Consider the following 16,757-nt stretch of genomic DNA (forward strand, 5'->3'; position numbering starts at 1 on the left):
TTGGGGTAAATTGCTAACCACCAAAAGGTAATTACTACAGAGGGTAAAAAGCTGAGATAACAACTCCCAAATTTTGAGATGGTTAGTACTTAATGTGTATTCCTCTTTAATTAAGCATAAGCATAATCTTAACCCCTTAAGACAATCAAGATTGCCCAAGGAAAGAAGGCAATTGTGTACCACGTAAAAGCTCAGAGATGTGAGCTCTGAGAGCCTTTTATTCACAATCTTACCTGCACTTTTGAAATGTGGCAACTTATAGTTCCTAAAGATGATAGAAATGAAAGGCATTTCTCTACAGTTTCACTAAGGGTCCAAAGCGTTACTTAAATGAAAACATCCTGTTTCCTTTTTTGAGAGACGCCGCTGAGTGAAATATCACACAGGTTTGAATCAAGTACAGTGATGCTTGAGACTCTGACTCAGCTGGTAAAACTCAGGCGGAGGGAGCACAGCTCACCATCCCCTCCACCCATCACTCATCCGCGCTATCCATGTCACACCGAAGCCCGTGTGTCCGGTAACCATCCCCATGTAAAGTTGGGCACAACACCCTGATCGGCAGCTGCATGAGGTAGAAAGCTCTTCTTATTAACAACTGCAGTTTCTGGGTGTGAAATCCTGAGGCAGGCAGTATTGCTCCCAGCGGCATGTGGACGGTGGAGGAAAGACCACCCCAGAGCACAAGGCTCCTCAACATGGAAAGACAGACCTTCACGCTGGACTGTACCAGCCCAGCTGAGCTGTCAGTGGAAAAAAGGCATCCCCCCACCTCAGGATGCTACATCAGCATCATCAGCATCTGCCTTCATCTCTGGGGTCTGAGGTCAACCGAGGGAAGGGAGAAATGGGAAGTCTGGGGCAAGACACAGGCTGAACGGGAGACGCTGCCCAGCCAGGCAGAGTCAGAGCTGGACCGGCCCATGCGGGAACCTCAGGGGCGAGCTGGGTTTTCTAACTGCACATGTGTGAGCCAGCAGCCCCCAAGGTCTGAGCCGGGGTAAGAGTTCTCCAAGGCTCAGATTTACAGGGAGATGCGGCAGAATCAGGAAGGTCGATCCTCAGGGCAGAGGTTGATGCTGAGGGTCTGAAATCAGCCTCAGCCGCACCTCCTCCTGGTCTATAATTGGGGCCATGACTGCCGCCCCTGATCTCCGGAGGGTCTGGCCAGCTGATGGATTACAGGCCGCCTGCACATTCGGAAGTCTGTTTGGAAAGAATATATTAAAGCAAAGAAAGCAACTGTTTTGAGAGATAATTGATGGAGACTAAAGACACACGGGGTGACGACGAGGAGGACCTGCCCCAGCAGGGGCCTGGGGATCGGGGCCTGGGGATCCGGGGCCTGGGGATCGGGGCCTGGGGATCGGGGGCCTGGGGATCGGGGCCTGGGGATCGGGGCCTGGGGATCGGGGCCTGGTGATCGGGGCAGGATGGAAGAGGAGACACGCCCTGTGCAAACCCTTTAGGAATCCCGAGCCCAAGCGAGATTTCTCCCACATTCAGAGCAGGGAAGGAAAGTCAGCTGATAACCCTCGTCTGTTATTAACAGTTTCATACCAGACAATAAGCATAGTTGATTAACCCACAGGCCCTAAACAGTAAGAGAGGAAGCCCCTGAATTCCCCCTCTGTGAGCCCTGAGCTGCCAACAGGCAGAGAACTGGCAGGCCTCTGTCTCAGTTCTCTGAGGGCGGTGGAGCGAGAGTGACCTTTCATTTTTGGACAATGATTCCAACGGGATCTCGTCACGTCTTCTCCTCGATCCCAGATAAGAGAAGTGGAGGCCGCTCGCTCCTCTAAATGACCTGTTGTGATTGTGAGGGAGCGAGCATGTTACCAGGCCCCGGGCCCACACAGGGTCAGCTTGGCGGACGCGGGGGCATCTCAGGACACGCGGTCCCCCTTCAGTCTGGAGGAGGGGGCGGCCTCTGCATGTGGAGGCAGGGAGGCCTTGTCCCTCACGAGAGACGACTTGTTGGCAAGAGAGGAAGGCTCACCTTGAGCTGAAGGCTCTGCAGAGGCAGGCCCCCTGCTCTCCTGCGCCCCAGGTTTGGGAACTCTCAGAAAGGGGGGGGAGGGGGTGGCACCCTTGGAAAGGGGCGGGGCCTGCGGCACCAGACAGCCCCCCTCCCACCTCCTTCCGTCTCCCATCAGCTGTCAGACGCACTTACTATCCTGCTCCCATGGGGCCTTGGCCACGTGGGGCCTGGGCCCCGGGACCCCTCTTCACCAGCCTGTGCTCCGCCTCCCTCACACTTAGGACCCCTGGGAGTCGGCCTGAGAGCTGGACGCTGGGCTGGGAAAGGCCCTGGGAAACACTGTTCCCAGTACTGGAGCCTCGTCCCCTCTCGCCAAACCAGGGGGGCAGCGCAGGGAACCCACACCCTGCTGGGCCCTGGCCGCCTGGCCGCCTGACCGCCCGACAGGGGCCCTGAACTCGCACCTCTGGAGGGACGCCCCGCATTCCCAGCCCCTCCTCTTGGGTCTGCCGCCCCTATTTCCCGTGCACCGCAGGGCCGCTGGGCAGGGTGCATGCTGGCCTAGCACACAAGCTGAGGATGTGAGGCTCGAGCAGGCTTCCGAGGCAGGCAGCCCCGTTTCCTTTCCGTTTGTGCTGAAAATAGCCTTGATTGGCCTACTGGGACCTAATGTGCTTGTCCTAAAAGGTCGCCACCAGGTCAAGAAAACCACCCCAAGGGTCCTCGCCCCAGACGACGCATGCTGCGGCCTCCTGTCCACAAGGGGTGCCCGCGGGCACCAAGCAGAGGTGCCTCTCGGGGACAGAGCGCTGGTCAACCCCAGGCCTTCTTTCTGATAAAGAAAATCGGGCACCAGAGCTCTCACAGCCCTGAGTCCAAAACCAGGGATGTCAAGAGTTCTTCTCCAAGACAACCTTTTATAGCATCCAGGTCAATAAAGAGATTGCTTTTTGTTTGTTTGTTTTTTAAAGAAAGTGACGGCATGTGTTCAGGGAATTATTTCTGGGGAGCAGGAAAGCTCTTTATTGATGCGTTGCCTCTGATCAGGGACAACGGTGCTTTGAACACACAGGAGGGTGGGCTCTCAGGGGGACCCCTGCCCGGCCAGGCCCTGGGGGGCAGCTGGAAGGGGGGTAGACACCTCTCTTCCATCCCGTCCGGGGAGGCAGGGAGATGCCAGCTGTCCATGCGCCAAGTCTGAGGGGACAGCGGCCGTGGAGCCCACCAGGCACAGGACGGTGGTCCATGCGGGGAGCTGGAGGTGGCGGAGGAGAGGGGCTGGGAGTTAGAAAGCGCCGCGCGGGCAGTCTAGGGGCTGCTCAGGAGTTATTTAGGGAAGCAGAGCCCCCCTCGAGAGAAGCGGGCCATGAACCAGGAATGAGCACCATGCCCCCAAAGAAGACTGCTTAAACTCGAGTCTCTGCAAAGCACTCTGACACCAACACAGACACACGGAAAGAGCCTGCGGCTAACAGAGAAGCCAGCCCTGGGGGTCCAGAGCTCCTCCTCCGCTCCGGGACCCCCAGCCCCTCCCAGCTCCCTGGGGTCAGCACCCACCTCCTCCTTGGAAAAGGACTCAGGAAGAAACACAGCGCCCCCACTTCCGGGCCCGGCCCCTCACTGTACCCGGGGATGGGGACCCAGCCCCACCCACCCAGCACCTGTAGCCCCGAGCCCCCCAGCCTGGCCTCCCAGCCCCACTCCGCCCATACGCCCCAGCACCTCCCCTGGGCCTGCATCACCAGGCTCTGGTTGCAGCCCTGCTGGGCAATTCCCTCTACAGACGCGGACAGGTCCCGTCCTTCTCGGCGAGTCCGGAATGCCACGGACTCACTGACATGGCAGAGGAGGATGTAATGAACGTTCTTCTCGCTCAATCACACTCTTCTTTCTGTTCTTCATGGTCGGTGAACTCCTCGGCATTGCCCTACCTTTTCTGTGTCCCCCACCCCCACCACCCCCCACCCCCCGGCCAGCAAATATGTTTTAAGTCTTCAAGAATGCTTTCTCCTCCCTCAATCAGTCCTTCTTCATTCCATCCCATTTAGTTAGGGCTTTGCTGCCATACGTCCTCAGATCTCTCTGGTTTCAAGGCCTCATCTGTTCCCTGAGCGCCATCTGCTTCTCTGGGGTCACTGGTTTTCTTTCCAGGAAAGGACAGAAAGCTGAGTGCAAACTGGCTCCATCTCCGTCAGGGAATTCGCTGCTTGCAGAGGACGCCTCCAGGGTGGGCCAGCTTCAGACAGCCCTCCTCCGCATCTTTCCTGAGGTTTTCAAACAGCCGTCCCTAATCTCCCGGAGGAGTGGGGCAGGCGAGTCTCCTGAAGTGCAGTTCGATCCTGGTCCTTCTGCTCCTCGAATCTTCGCTGTCTCCCTGCGTGTATCACACTTCCTAATTCCTCATCCTCACCTACTCACTACCTGTGGCCTTGGGGTGTGAGCACCGCTGAGAGTCTACACGGCTACTCCCAATCAGATTCGAGCTCCGTCAGTGCACACCTCTGCAGGTTCCCGGCACCCCTGAGCACGATCAAGGCCAAGGCTGATCACCACTACGGAACTATCTCTCCCGTCACCTCCACCTTTGGGTCATGCGGTGTGACAGACCCTGGAACCCTGGTGGGCTTCTTCCCTAGTCCAGCACGTGAGAAAACGGAGCTAGAACTTCCAGTGGAATTTTAGTTAACTTGGGGAAAAGGTCTCCTATCACAAATGGACTCGATTCTCCCATACTCGGCAGAATTTCCACTGGTTGTTTGCCTAGGGTGAGAATGTATAACCTGCTGCAGACAGGACTCCTGGGAATCTCAACAGCTACTTCCCCGGGGAGCCGGGTCAGTGCCGAGGTCGGGCACAGTCAGCGCCAGCTGCCCTCACTGGAGAGCCACCTCGGTGCCCGGCTGGGTTTTACACACAGGGGGTGGGACCTCCACAAGCTGAGAGATGGGGACCCGCAGGAGGGACGCACAGGAGGGACGAGGCCTCACCAGAGAGAGGTTAAAAACGATGAACCTGTCCACATCGCTCTCATCTACTAACCTTGAGTAGGTGCTGGCTTCCCTGGTGGCTCAGCAGTACAGAATCCGACTGCCGGTGCAGGAGACATGGCTTGGATCTCTGCTCAGGAAGATCCCACGTGCCGAGGGGCTACTGAGCCCAAGGGCTACAAGTACTGAGCCCGTGCTCTAGGGCCTGAGAGTCGGAACCACTGAGCCCATGCTCTGCACTAAGAGAAGCCATGGCGATAAGGAGCTCGAGCTCGGCAACTAGAGAGAAGCCCCACTCGCCACAACCAGTGAGAAGCCCTCGCCGCAGTGAAGACCCAGCAGAGCCAAAAACAGATAAATAAAAACAAACGTTGCAGAAAACAGTGAGTACGGTTCTCGGTGCTGACGGGAGGGCCTTCTGATCAGGCATCAGAGTGTGCTCTGTTCATCCCGGTTCCCGGTGTCTTCTGCTGCAAACCCTGCCCGCCTTATTCACCGCATGTGATACACAGTTCTGTTCAGTTCAGTCGCTCAGTCGTGTCCGACTCTCTGCGACCCCAGGAATCACAGCACGCCAGGCCTCCCTGTCCATCACCAACTACACGAGTGCCTAGGAAATGTGTGGTAACAGCAAATGAATCTCTCAAGTGTGGCAAAAGAGCTTGAAACTCTAGGAACTGCGTACATTTGGAGGTCTTTTCCACAAGTGAGTTTATTATTCATTAGAATAAATTTTTGGATCATTGCCATTAGTACATAAAGGCATATTTTTTTTACCATAAATATTAATTCTATAGGATTTAGTTCATATTACAAACCCTGGCTGAGCAACTACCAGCACAAACAGCTAACAAAATAGTAGGTCTGGAGAATAAAACTGCAAACAGACAGACAATTAAGTGGGAGACGTTGCTTTTAAAATCATAACACAACAAAAATGTAGTATACTCTACCCTCCTATCCATGTATTGTGCATTGTTGGATTCAACTGACTGTGGATTAAAAATACTAAAAAAAGAAAAAAAAATTACAGTAAGTTCCAAAAACCAAAACTTGGATTTGCAGGGTGTTGGCAACTACTTACATTGCATTTACATTGTATTGGGCTTCCCTTGTGGCTCAGCTGGTAAAGAATCTTCCTGCAATGCTACCTGGGTTCGATCCCTGGGTTGGGAAGATCCCCTGGAGAAGGGAAAGGCTACCCTCTCCAGTATTCTGGCCTGGAGAATTCCATGGAGAAGTCCATGGGGTTGCAAAGAATCAGACACGACTGAGCGACTTTCACTTTCACTTCACTTACATTGTATTAAGTATTATGAGTAATCTAGAGGTGATTTAAAGTATATGGCAGGATGCATGTAGATTATATGCAAATCTTACACCATTTTAAAGAACAGACTTGAGCATCCACCAACTTTGGTGGGAGCAGGGGTTGTGGAAATAATCTCCTGCAGAGATGGAGAGACGACTATAAATGTTTTCATTTAGATTTGCCATCTAAGACAATGCAAAATCTGAGACAACACACAGGACAGAGCCAAAAAGAGAATGAAGAAATAACATGGGACGCTCTGCAACCGGCACGCTGGCCAAGCTTCTCCAGCGGAAACTCAGAAACGCTCCAGCCCTGGGGCACTCTCCTCCTGCCCCTGATTACGCGAGGCTCGTCTGGGCCGACAGCAGTTCTGGAACCAGGCGTGCTCCCCGCCCCTGTCGGTTACTCGTCTCCTCCGTCCCTTCTCACCTGTCGCTGCTCTAAGTAAGTCCTTGTTCCACAGTAAAGACTAAAGGCAGGAGAGGAGTGAGAGAGAAAAGCGGGAGTGAACACAGAGCAAGAACCCCAGAATCTGGGGGCCTCCCGGGTGGCTCAGCGGCAAGGAGCCCGCCCGCCAAAGCAGGAGGCGTGGGTTCAGTCCCTGGGTCAGGAAGATCCCCTGGAGAAGGAAATGACAACCCGCTCCAGTATTCTTGCCTGGAGAACCCATGGACAGAGGAGCCTGGCGGGCTACAGTCCACGGGGTCGTAAAGAGTCAGACATGACTGACAACAACAGTTGTTTAGTGACTTAACAACAGCAGCTAAAGAATCTATTCCATGAAATAGCTACCAGATTCAGAGAAATCTGAAGACGTGCAACCAAGACTCCTCAGCTTAGAGTCCTGCAGTTGGAAGAATCATCTGAGGACAAGAAATAGACACCACATTCCAAGACAAGAAGATTCCGGGGGCCTGCATGCTGGACTTTCGCCGACCCTAACACAAAGGACCCTCTTTGCCCAGCAGAGCGAGGTGCACCTGGCGGCCTGGTGGCAGTGGTGTATGCCGAGTTCTTGCCCCACAGAAGCCAGGCCCCCGTGCCAGGCTCTGTCTTGATGGGGACAAGCCTCCATCAAGCTGCCCGTCCCCTGCCCGGGGGGGCTGCGCTCAATTCCTCGCTCACGCCTGCCCCCTGGCGCTGCCCTGGCCTTCTTGCTGCTGTTTACACCCGGGCTCCTGGGCACCCGAGAGGGACCCGTGCTGCGTGGCCCTGGCCCCTCCTCACGAGGCTCCAGGTCACTACCGCTCAGCTTCTGCCCCAGGCTTGCTCCTTTGTCTCAGAGACAAAAGTTGCCTCCTGACCCCCAGGAGCTGGGGGTCTGACACCCCCGCCACCCACCACCCTCCAGGGCCCCTGGCTAGAGGTCCCGGGAGGGACTCTGCACCCAGTTCCTGCTGCCTCTCGGCCCACCAGGCCATTCTCTCTCAGGCTGGGGCTCAGGTTTAAATCTCACGATGATAAATAAGACCACAGAAGAAAAATGGCCTACACAGTGTACTGTTTAGTTATGAGATTCTGCTCATTCTTAAGTAAAGTTCCAAGTGCTTTCAGATGCTGACTTACGTATAACCTGTGGGCTATTTATCCCCGGAATAGGTTCGAGAGTAAACCTCCACTGAGCAAACACAGGCAATAACACGTGCAGCTTCTCCTCTTCCTTCAGTAATGAACTGGAGAACATAAAAGCACATTAAACGTAAAGGCACATCGCCGCCTCGTCCTTCTTTCAGCTTCAGCCCCGTTAATTTAAGAAAGCACTGGTGCTGAGAGGCCGCCCGACGACCATGAGCATCGCTGCCCACGGCTGACCCTCAGCTCACGCCATCAGAGCCGGGCGTCATCTCCCCTCCACTGGGGTGCAGGGCTCTGCAGCCCCCCGGGTGCCGGCCCTACACGGACGAGGCCAGGAGAGCCAGGGACCTCGGGCAGGGAAGGCGAGCTCGGGAGGCGGGGCCAGAGCCGCAGGGGCCCGGGGCTCCCCTGGAGTCTGTCTCAGCGAGAGAGAGAGAGAACGGGGCTCAGTGATCGGCTGCGGAATAAATGGGACCCCAAGAGGAAGCCAGGTGGGCGTGCTGAGAAAAACAGAGTTGACACGAAAGATACACGGGTTGTTTGACACCTAGAACAAGATACTCTATCAGATTCTCCGAAGTGAAATCAGAAACCAGAAATAAGCCCCCTTGTGGGTCTGTCCTCAGAATGTTCTTTGACCTTCCACTTCAAGAAGAAGCACAGCTGTGGTTCCATCACGTCCTGACTCAGCCTTCCGTAACTGACGCTCCTGAAAGGACTTTATCGGGCACTTTCTTTCTTTGCTGCAGGGCAAGGCATGTGGGAGCTTAGTTCCCAGACCCACAATGGAACACGCGCCCCCTGCAGTGGACGCACAGACTCCCAACCACTGGACCGCCGGGGGAGTCCCTTCTATTGTGGGCTTTCGAGCCACATGGCTCTATTTAAAAGGTGAACAGATAAATGAGAAAATTCAATGAGGGACGGGAGAAGGAAGGCCTAGCGGCGGGTGGACATCCGGCCCAGCCGCTGGTCTGATGAGGCTGGCCCTGAGGTCACCGAGCCGTCCTCCTGCAGGGGCGCCCGTGCCAACCGCAGCCCTGAGTCCCTCACCCACTGGGGACTCCCCGAGGGCGTCTGTCTGCACCAGCCTCGAAGGTGAGGCTCATCATGGAAGCCAGCGCATCCGCAGCCACAACTAACACCATCAGTCAGTCCAGCCGCTCAGTCGTGTCCGGCTCTCTGCGACCCGGTGGGCTGCAGCACGCCAGGCCTCCTGTCCATCACCAGCTCCTGGAGTTTCCTCAAACTCATGTCCATCGAGTCGGACATGATGCCACCGTGTCTCTATACAAATACACTACCGTAGATCACGGTCTAGAGCCTCAGGAGGTTTCCACGTATAAATCCTTTTAATTAGGAGAAAGCATTGACAAAGCAGGAAAGGCAACACCACGCTCCAGATCCAGCAAGGAGTGAACAGGGAACAGACGTCCGCTCACAGAGTCCGTCACGATCTGCAGTCCTGGCTCCCTGCGCCCCAGAGACGGGGAGCGCTTCACACTGTCTCAGTGTGAATGGTTAGTTTTGAATTCACCATGGTAGCTTGGACGGTACAGAATCTGTCTGCAACACAGGAGAGCCCAGTTCGATCCCTGGGTCGGGAAGATCCCCTGGAGGAGGGCATGGCAACCCACTCCAGTATTCTTGCCTGGAGAGTCCCATGGAAAGAGGAGCCCGATGGGCTACAGTCCATGGGGTCACAAAGAGTCAGACACGACTGGGCAGCTAACACTTTCACAATGACTTATGGGGCGTCCAAGGTGGCGCTAGTGGTAAAGAACCCATCTGCTAATGCAGGGGATGCAAGAAACGTGGGTTCGATCCCTGGGTCGGGAAGATCCCTGGGACAAAGGCGCGGCAACCCACTCTGATACTCTTGGCTGAAGAATCCCATGGGGCCACATGATGTGTCATTTGTGATAAATTGGTGATTCATCAAAGGACGATCCAGGACTAACACACTTCCCTCCATCCATCAGTAAAGGTCCTTTCCCAGGCAGTGGGTCCCTGTCAGGAAAATCACTATCTCTAAGCAGAAATGCCCCAGAGGGCCTGCGACTGAGAACCACAGGAGAATGCATCCCTGAACCTCGAACCTTCAGGGACAAAGAGACCCAGAGCTCAGATGGGGGAGCAGGCCCCCAGCCCCCGCCAGCCACCAGCTGCCAGGCTATGGGGCAGCAAGCTGGCGGGGGATGAACCAGGAGCTGTCTGGGGAGCCCCAGCCGCGACCAGGCCTCTGAGGGTCTGCCCTCAGACTGACCTCAGGGTCCAGACACAGAAGGGCCCCCTCTTTCCCACAAGCTCCTCCTGCACTGTGGCCCAGAGCCCACTGGGCAGGGTTCCCAGCCAAGGCTGCCGGAGCCTGGGTTTTGCATGAGCAGCCCCCAAACATCCTGCAAGGGCCTCACGGGATGGGTGAGCCCACTGTGTGGGACCACAGGCCAGGGAACCACCCAGGCAGAGCTGGGGTCCCATTGCTCCCTGCCCCAAGGGGCCCAGGGACCCTACCGGGCACCCCCGTCCCCCAGGAAGCTGCACCTCCAGCCCTCCTCAGCTTCACCTCCCATTGCGAACATTTATCCAACACGTTCTCTCCAAACAACTCCATCGGTTTCCCCAGAAGGGTCCTGGGGGAGAGGAGACGTCGGCGTGGGGCAGCAGCCTGTGTCCCGCAGGGCCTGCTGCTCAGCCCCTGGGAAGATGCCCACGGAGGCTCTAACACGCGGGCAGGAAGGCAGGAGACCCCGAGGGCCGCGGAGGTGATGGTGCCCTGGTCACCGCCACCATAGGCTCCTATCCCTCCTCCCTCCCTGCTAGAGCCAGGGAGGACAGACCCCAGCCCCGGCTCCTCCCTGCCCTCGGGTCACGCCGGAGCACTGCCACCCGCAGCACGCAGCCTGGCCTCCCGCACAGACCCAGGCACACCCACGGCCCCTGGCGCCCCAGCCTGCCTCCTCCTGTGCTCCTGCCTGCCCCCCGCCCCCCGGCCCATCCCGTTTCTCGAGACACACCACTTCTTCCAGGAAGTCTGCCTGGACTGCCGGAGACTATGCGTCTCTCATCTGTGTTTCCACCACGTCTATGTCGAGCGGGGAAGGACCGAGAGGCCACTGCAGGTCACCTCTCAGGGCAGCCCTTCCCTGCGCTGCTGGAACAACCCACGTAGAAGAGAGACAGCCGGCCACGTCTCTGCACCACCGGCCCGCCTGCGCACCGCTGCTCGAGGCCAGAGAAACGGCAGTGCAGCCACCCTCCCTTCCCCGACCCTGCTGCCAGCTCTGACACTGTAAAGGCCTCTGCCATGGCAGCCCTGCCTGCTGGCATCTGCTGCGGCTGGAGCAGGGTGGCCAGGGCCCCTGGCTTATCTCAGCAGAGCCTGACCTCAGGCCGAGAGGCGGGCGCCCTCTTCACACCCGACTCTCAGATAAGGGCCGTGACTCTGTGGACCCCACCGCACAGCCACACGCTCAGCAGTTTACCCAGTATAAGCCACTCTTACGGAGGGTAACTCGGGGTTCTTTGCAGACCATTCCTGAAAGCCCGTAACCCTGTCCTGTCCTGGGCATGCCCCCTGCAGCTGTGGGAGTCAGGGCCAGACTCTCAGAGGCCGTGGGATTTCCTGCCTCTAAACTGAAAAGATGGAGGTGGTTTAGAGGGAGTTTCCCAAAAACTTTGATAAAACTGCTGATGTCCGGCTGACGTCAGCCTGTTTGTTTTCCCATGGAGCTAGTTTGCTGGATTGTTTGATTTGCATGAAGCCCAATCACTTTTATTTGCTCAGATATGGCTTCTCAGACTTTGATTTTCTGTGCTAAGAAGCGAACACAGCACGCTCACAGAAACTAAATCTGGGACTGTTGGAAGAGGGCAAGCACGTCTCTGAGCACGCGGCAGGAGGCTCGCGACGCCTCCCGGCGTGAAAGACGGTCCGGGTCTGTGTGAGCGCAGCCGCGTAACCGTGTTTGCAGCATCATCTCGGAGTGTGGTCTGCACGTGCGCTCACCACCAAGGATGCCAGCCTGCACCTGAGGGTCCCTTCAGTGGGAGGGGTTCATCCCTGGCCCAGACCTCCCAGCTTGGGACAAGCCAGTGGGGGTGATGGGTGTGGGGGATGGAAGGAGGTGGGAGGGGGGACTGAACGCAGGAGAGGTCGGACCCGGGCTGAGGAGGGAGCAGTGCGCTGGGTGGAGGGGCGATCCCCCTCCTCCTCTGCCTGCCCTGCAGAGCCGCAGTGTCTCCCTGCTCCCCAGGGCTGTGCGCCAGGGCATCTGGGGGTGGGAAGGACCCTGAGTCTGCTGGAGCCGCTGCACCGGGAGGACCGGGGCCAGCCTAGGGCAGGCTGCACCCTCCCCCCACGGTCCCCACCAGGACACTGCGTTCCCACTGGTGAGCCTCGCCCCTGCGGAGGGCAGGGCCTCCTGGAGAGGCCAGCGGTGACCCCTGGTCCCAAGTCAGTTCTCGGGGATCCCCACCACGCCCACTCTTGGCCGCTCAGCAACGGGCAGAAGTGATTATTCACCACCGGGTTTTGAGGGAAGAAAGACGGCTGATCGAGGGGAAGGTGGCGACATGATACCTGGGCGGGGGTGGGTGGTGCAGGAGAGGCTGGCAGAGTGCAGCCGGGGTGGCAGAGGAAATGCCCGGGTCAGCTGCCCGACACGATCCCGTACTCGAGGTGAGCTTGGGAATGCGCTTACACCCACCGACACACTCGCCTCGGTTTCCTCATCTGTGAAGTGGGGGAGTAACTGTGCAGCACTCCTGAGAATCAGGAAGAATAAACGAGTCATTATGCGGAATGCAGTCAGGACAGTGCCTGGCGCGTGGCTAACACCTGTCTCTCAAGCGAGGAATCAGAATTTTAGATCTCTGAGCAACCAGGATTTACTGCACAACACAGGGATTTATGCCTGATATGTTGTAATAACCTAAAATGGAATATAATCTGCAAAAATCCCAATTTGCTCTTATACACCCCTGGAACTAACACAATATTCTAAATCAACTATCCATCAGTTCAAAAAAAAGAACCTTGGATTTTACCTCAACTTCACTTTCCAGACACAAGATCTAAGGCCCAAAGAGACCAACTGGCTCTGCTAACATCACGGAGTCAGCGAGCTGGGGAGAGGCCTGGGGGGGAGGCGGCCCAAGAGGCGTTAGTGGTAAAGACCCTGCCTGCCGATAATGCAGGTAGATTCGGTTTGGACCCCCAGCTCGGGAAGAGCCCTGGAGGAGGGCATGGCGGCCCACTCCAGTGTTCTTGCCTGGAGAATCCCATGGGCAGAGGAGCCTGGCAGGCTGCAGTCCAGGGGGTCACAAAGAGTTAGAAATGACTGAACGACTGAGCGCATATATAAGACCCAGGGATGGAACCCAGGCCTCCCGCACGGCAGGCAGATTCTTCACCAGCTGAGCCGCCAGGAGACCCCGAGAATACCGGACTGGGTAGCCTATCCCTTCTCCAGGGGACCTTCCCAACCCAGGGATGGAACCAGCATCTCCGGTGTCTCCTGCGTGGGCAGGCGGGTCCTTCACCAGCTGAGCCGCCAGGAGACCCCATCTTATATATAGTAAGTAGTGTGTACACGTTACCAGCTTCCCAGGTGGCTTAGTGGTGAACCACCCGCCTGCCCACGCAGGAGACACAAGAGATGCCGGTTCGATTCCTGGGTCGGGATGATCCCCTGGAGAAGGGAATGGCAACCCACTGCAGTATTCTTGCCTGGGAAATCCCATGGACAGAGGAGCCTAGCGGGCTGCCGTCCATGGGGTCACACAGAGTCAGACACGACTGAGCCACTGGGCACAGCACCGATATTAACCCCAACCTCCTAATCTATCCCCCTCTGCTCCTTTCCACTTTGGTAACTGTAAACTTGTTTTCCATGTCTGTAGGTCTGTTTTACAAATAAGTTCATTTAAATAAGCTCCCTGCATAATTCCTAAACAAATATTTGGTACCTCTAAAGGAACCATCCACTCATAGCTCAGGGAGCCGGTACCTTCCAGGCCCTCACTGCCAGGGGCTGAGCCCAGACCCCGGGCGGGGTGCTGGGACGGTGGGTGTCCATCTGCCCTGGAGGGCGCCCCCTGCTGCAGAGAGAGGTGGTCACCGGGGAAGCCACCCGCCAAGTTGGTCCTGAGCCTCCAGGCTGACTGATGGGCAGTTGGGGCAGGACTACCAGCACCTCTGCAGCCCTGGTCCCGCTGGCAGAGCCTGGAGTCCTGAGCACGTCCCTGTCTGGGTCCTGGGAGGTGCCCAGTCCAGGGAAGGCCCACAGCGGGAGTGGAGGGGAAGGATAAAGGCGAGATGCCGGACAGCCCTGCCCCACGGACACGACGGCCCGGGTCAGGGACCCCTCCCACCTGTGATCCCCTCACAGCCCGGGCCCGTCATCAGCTCCACTGCTGGCGGCCCCGCTCGGAGGCTCTCACACACGTACAGGAAGCATCCGAGCAGAGCCTTGCTCTTCCATGGGGTCTGCTCCAGGACCCGGCCCACCCCAGCTGCAGGGCTGACATGCAACAGGCCCGCCGGCGCAGAAGGCCACCGGACCCCGGTGTGTGGGGGAAGCAGACACTGACGAGCCCGGACGCTGTATTATGCGGTGACGGCCGTGGACGGCTCTGATGGCCTCAGACCCTCTAAAGACGGTCACCTGCCCAGCATCAGAGGCACAGGCACCCCGGCGCCCCACCCCTGGAGGCAGTGTCTCTGGGCGTGGCTCCCCTCTCTGTGGGAGGTGGGGGCTTGTCACGGGGGCTGGGCTGCCAGGGGCGGGGGTCTCTGCCCTGCAGTTGCCCTGCGTGGGCCGCACTCCGGTTTCACCAGCATCTGGGTAACCGAGCGACTCGCCTCCTCTGGAGAAACCTCCACCTTTTCATCTGTAAAATGGGAGCGCAGGCCCTACAGAGCAGACCCTGCTCCTCTCCACGGCCAGTCCTCATCTCGGACGTGTGAAGACACACGTGGTGTGGGGAGATAGGAGCGGCCCTTTCCGTGCTCTCTGAACATTCCTGCTGAGGACGGATGCTCACAGGCCTTCCCACTTGACTTGCCCATCTCCATGGCTGTGTTTTATAAAGAACATTAGTTGAAAACATGAAATAAACAGCGGTTCACTTGGTCATTAACAGTGTACAGCATCGATGACTACCAGCAGCAGCGCTCGTGTGTTTTCCTGGGGGCTTTACACATAAGGCGACCCCGGCGTCGCCAGTGGCAAGCCCGTAGTCTGTCGTGATCGGCGTGTGTGCAGCTCTGACATGTGAGTCATGCGTGTTCCGTGCTTTCCATGCTCAGCCGCGTCCGACTCTTTGCGACCCCACGGACGGTCGCCCGCCAGGCTTCTCTGTCCATGAGATTTCCCAGGCAAGAGTGCTGGAGTGGGTGTACTTCCTTCTCCGGGGGACCCACTTTCCTTCTCCGGGGGACCCACTTTCCTTCTCTGCGGGATCTCTCTGACCCAGGGACTGAACCTGCATCTCCTGAACTGGAGGTGGATTCATCACTGCTGAGCCACCAGGGAAGTCCCCTTATCCACAGACTAGAAGAGCGAGAACCACGGGGAGCGGGGAGGAAGCTGCCCAGGCCACAGGACCCTGCACCATTCAAGATGCTCCAGGAAGCTGTGCTGACCAGTGAAACTGTCCCCTTGATCTGGGACCAGTAACGGGACAGAGAACCACAAATGAGCCAGGATGCGCTTAAAGCAAACGGCATGTGAGAGGAGCTGGAGAGGCAGGTGTGAGGGTCCCGGAGACCAAGTCCCCAGACCAGGCCCAGATCAGCCGACCGTCACCCCCCAGGACCTGCAGTCTTAGGGAAGGGAGCGCAGGGAGGAGAGGAGAAAAGCAGGATAAAACAGGAAAGTGGAGAGAAAAGACGGGAGAAACAGAGAAGAAGTGAACACAGCTTCCCCCGACCGGATGCTCAAGCTCCAGACAGACTGAGGTCTCCCCTCACTGGAGTGGCACCACGGGCCACCCCCTGCAAGCACGCAGCGAGGGAGCAGGCACCCGGGAGCACCCGGGCATGAGCGAGGTCACGAGCAAGATCAAGTAACGGGACAGAGGGCGTCCGCTCTGCAGGACAGGACGCTCCGGCGAGGGAAGGTGGAAAGCCGAGCAGAAATAAAGGGGAACGAGACTGGGCCTAAACGGAGATAAAATGAGAAAGCTGACTGTTTTAGAAATCAGCCTCTCAGTTTCACATCAGATAAAATACGAAGAGGTGGCAAAAAGGCTTATAAACGTCATGCATGCCTTTGAAAATCCATCACCCAAAGTGACCAGCCGGTTTGGCTCACAAATGGGACCGGGCATCATTTTCAAAAGAGAGCGTGGCCCCTCCCGAGGGCTCCTTCATGACGCAAGCCAGGGTACTTACTAGCAATGCCCCGTAGACTCTGGAGAAGGCTTGCCGCAGGCGGGAGAGCATGTCCCCTCTTGGGAAGGGAGGTCAGCTGTGCCGGGGAGCCACACAGCCTTCCCCTCAGGCATGTAGGCTCTGACTCCTCCACGTGGCACAGAGTGAACCTCCAAGAGACGTTTGTAAACATTCAGGCCAGTTCTCGGTGGGCATCACCCCACAGACGGGGGGGCGGGGTAGCGATGGCACGGCCCTGCTTCTTCAGGGCAAGAGTAAGTCAGAACCGCGTTTAGTAACTGACTTAATCGAGCGGCCAGGGTCATCTGCTTAATATAGGGCCAGCTCTTTCCACGGGGTGGCCAGCTCGCCAAGGCTGGCCACCTGCTCTGCTGCCAGCCTGTCCGTCCTGAGCGAGCCACTGGCGTGCAGCCAAGGGGGCGGGCAGCTCGGGGCGGGGGGCACTGGTCCCACCACCGCGTCCAGTGTCCAGGTCCCTCCTCTCACCCGGGAGGCTGCAAA

The 16,757-nt window shown here is 57.4% G+C and overlaps 1 protein-coding gene across 1 annotated transcript in view; it reads right to left on the reverse strand.

The window, feature by feature from the left end:
- Positions 1-16,504, reverse strand: part of RPS6KA2 (ribosomal protein S6 kinase A2) — a 223,538-nt gene extending 207,034 nt beyond the window's left edge. The window contains exon 1 of the mRNA XM_052645466.1: positions 16,257-16,504. The gene's annotated coding sequence lies outside the window, so the exon portion shown is untranslated. The remainder of the gene's footprint in view (positions 1-16,256) is intronic.
- Positions 16,505-16,757: the final 253 nt, after the last annotated feature.

Source organism: Budorcas taxicolor, chromosome 9 (genome assembly GCF_023091745.1).
Source record: "Budorcas taxicolor isolate Tak-1 chromosome 9, Takin1.1, whole genome shotgun sequence".
Classification (NCBI taxonomy): domain Eukaryota; kingdom Metazoa; phylum Chordata; class Mammalia; order Artiodactyla; family Bovidae; genus Budorcas; species Budorcas taxicolor.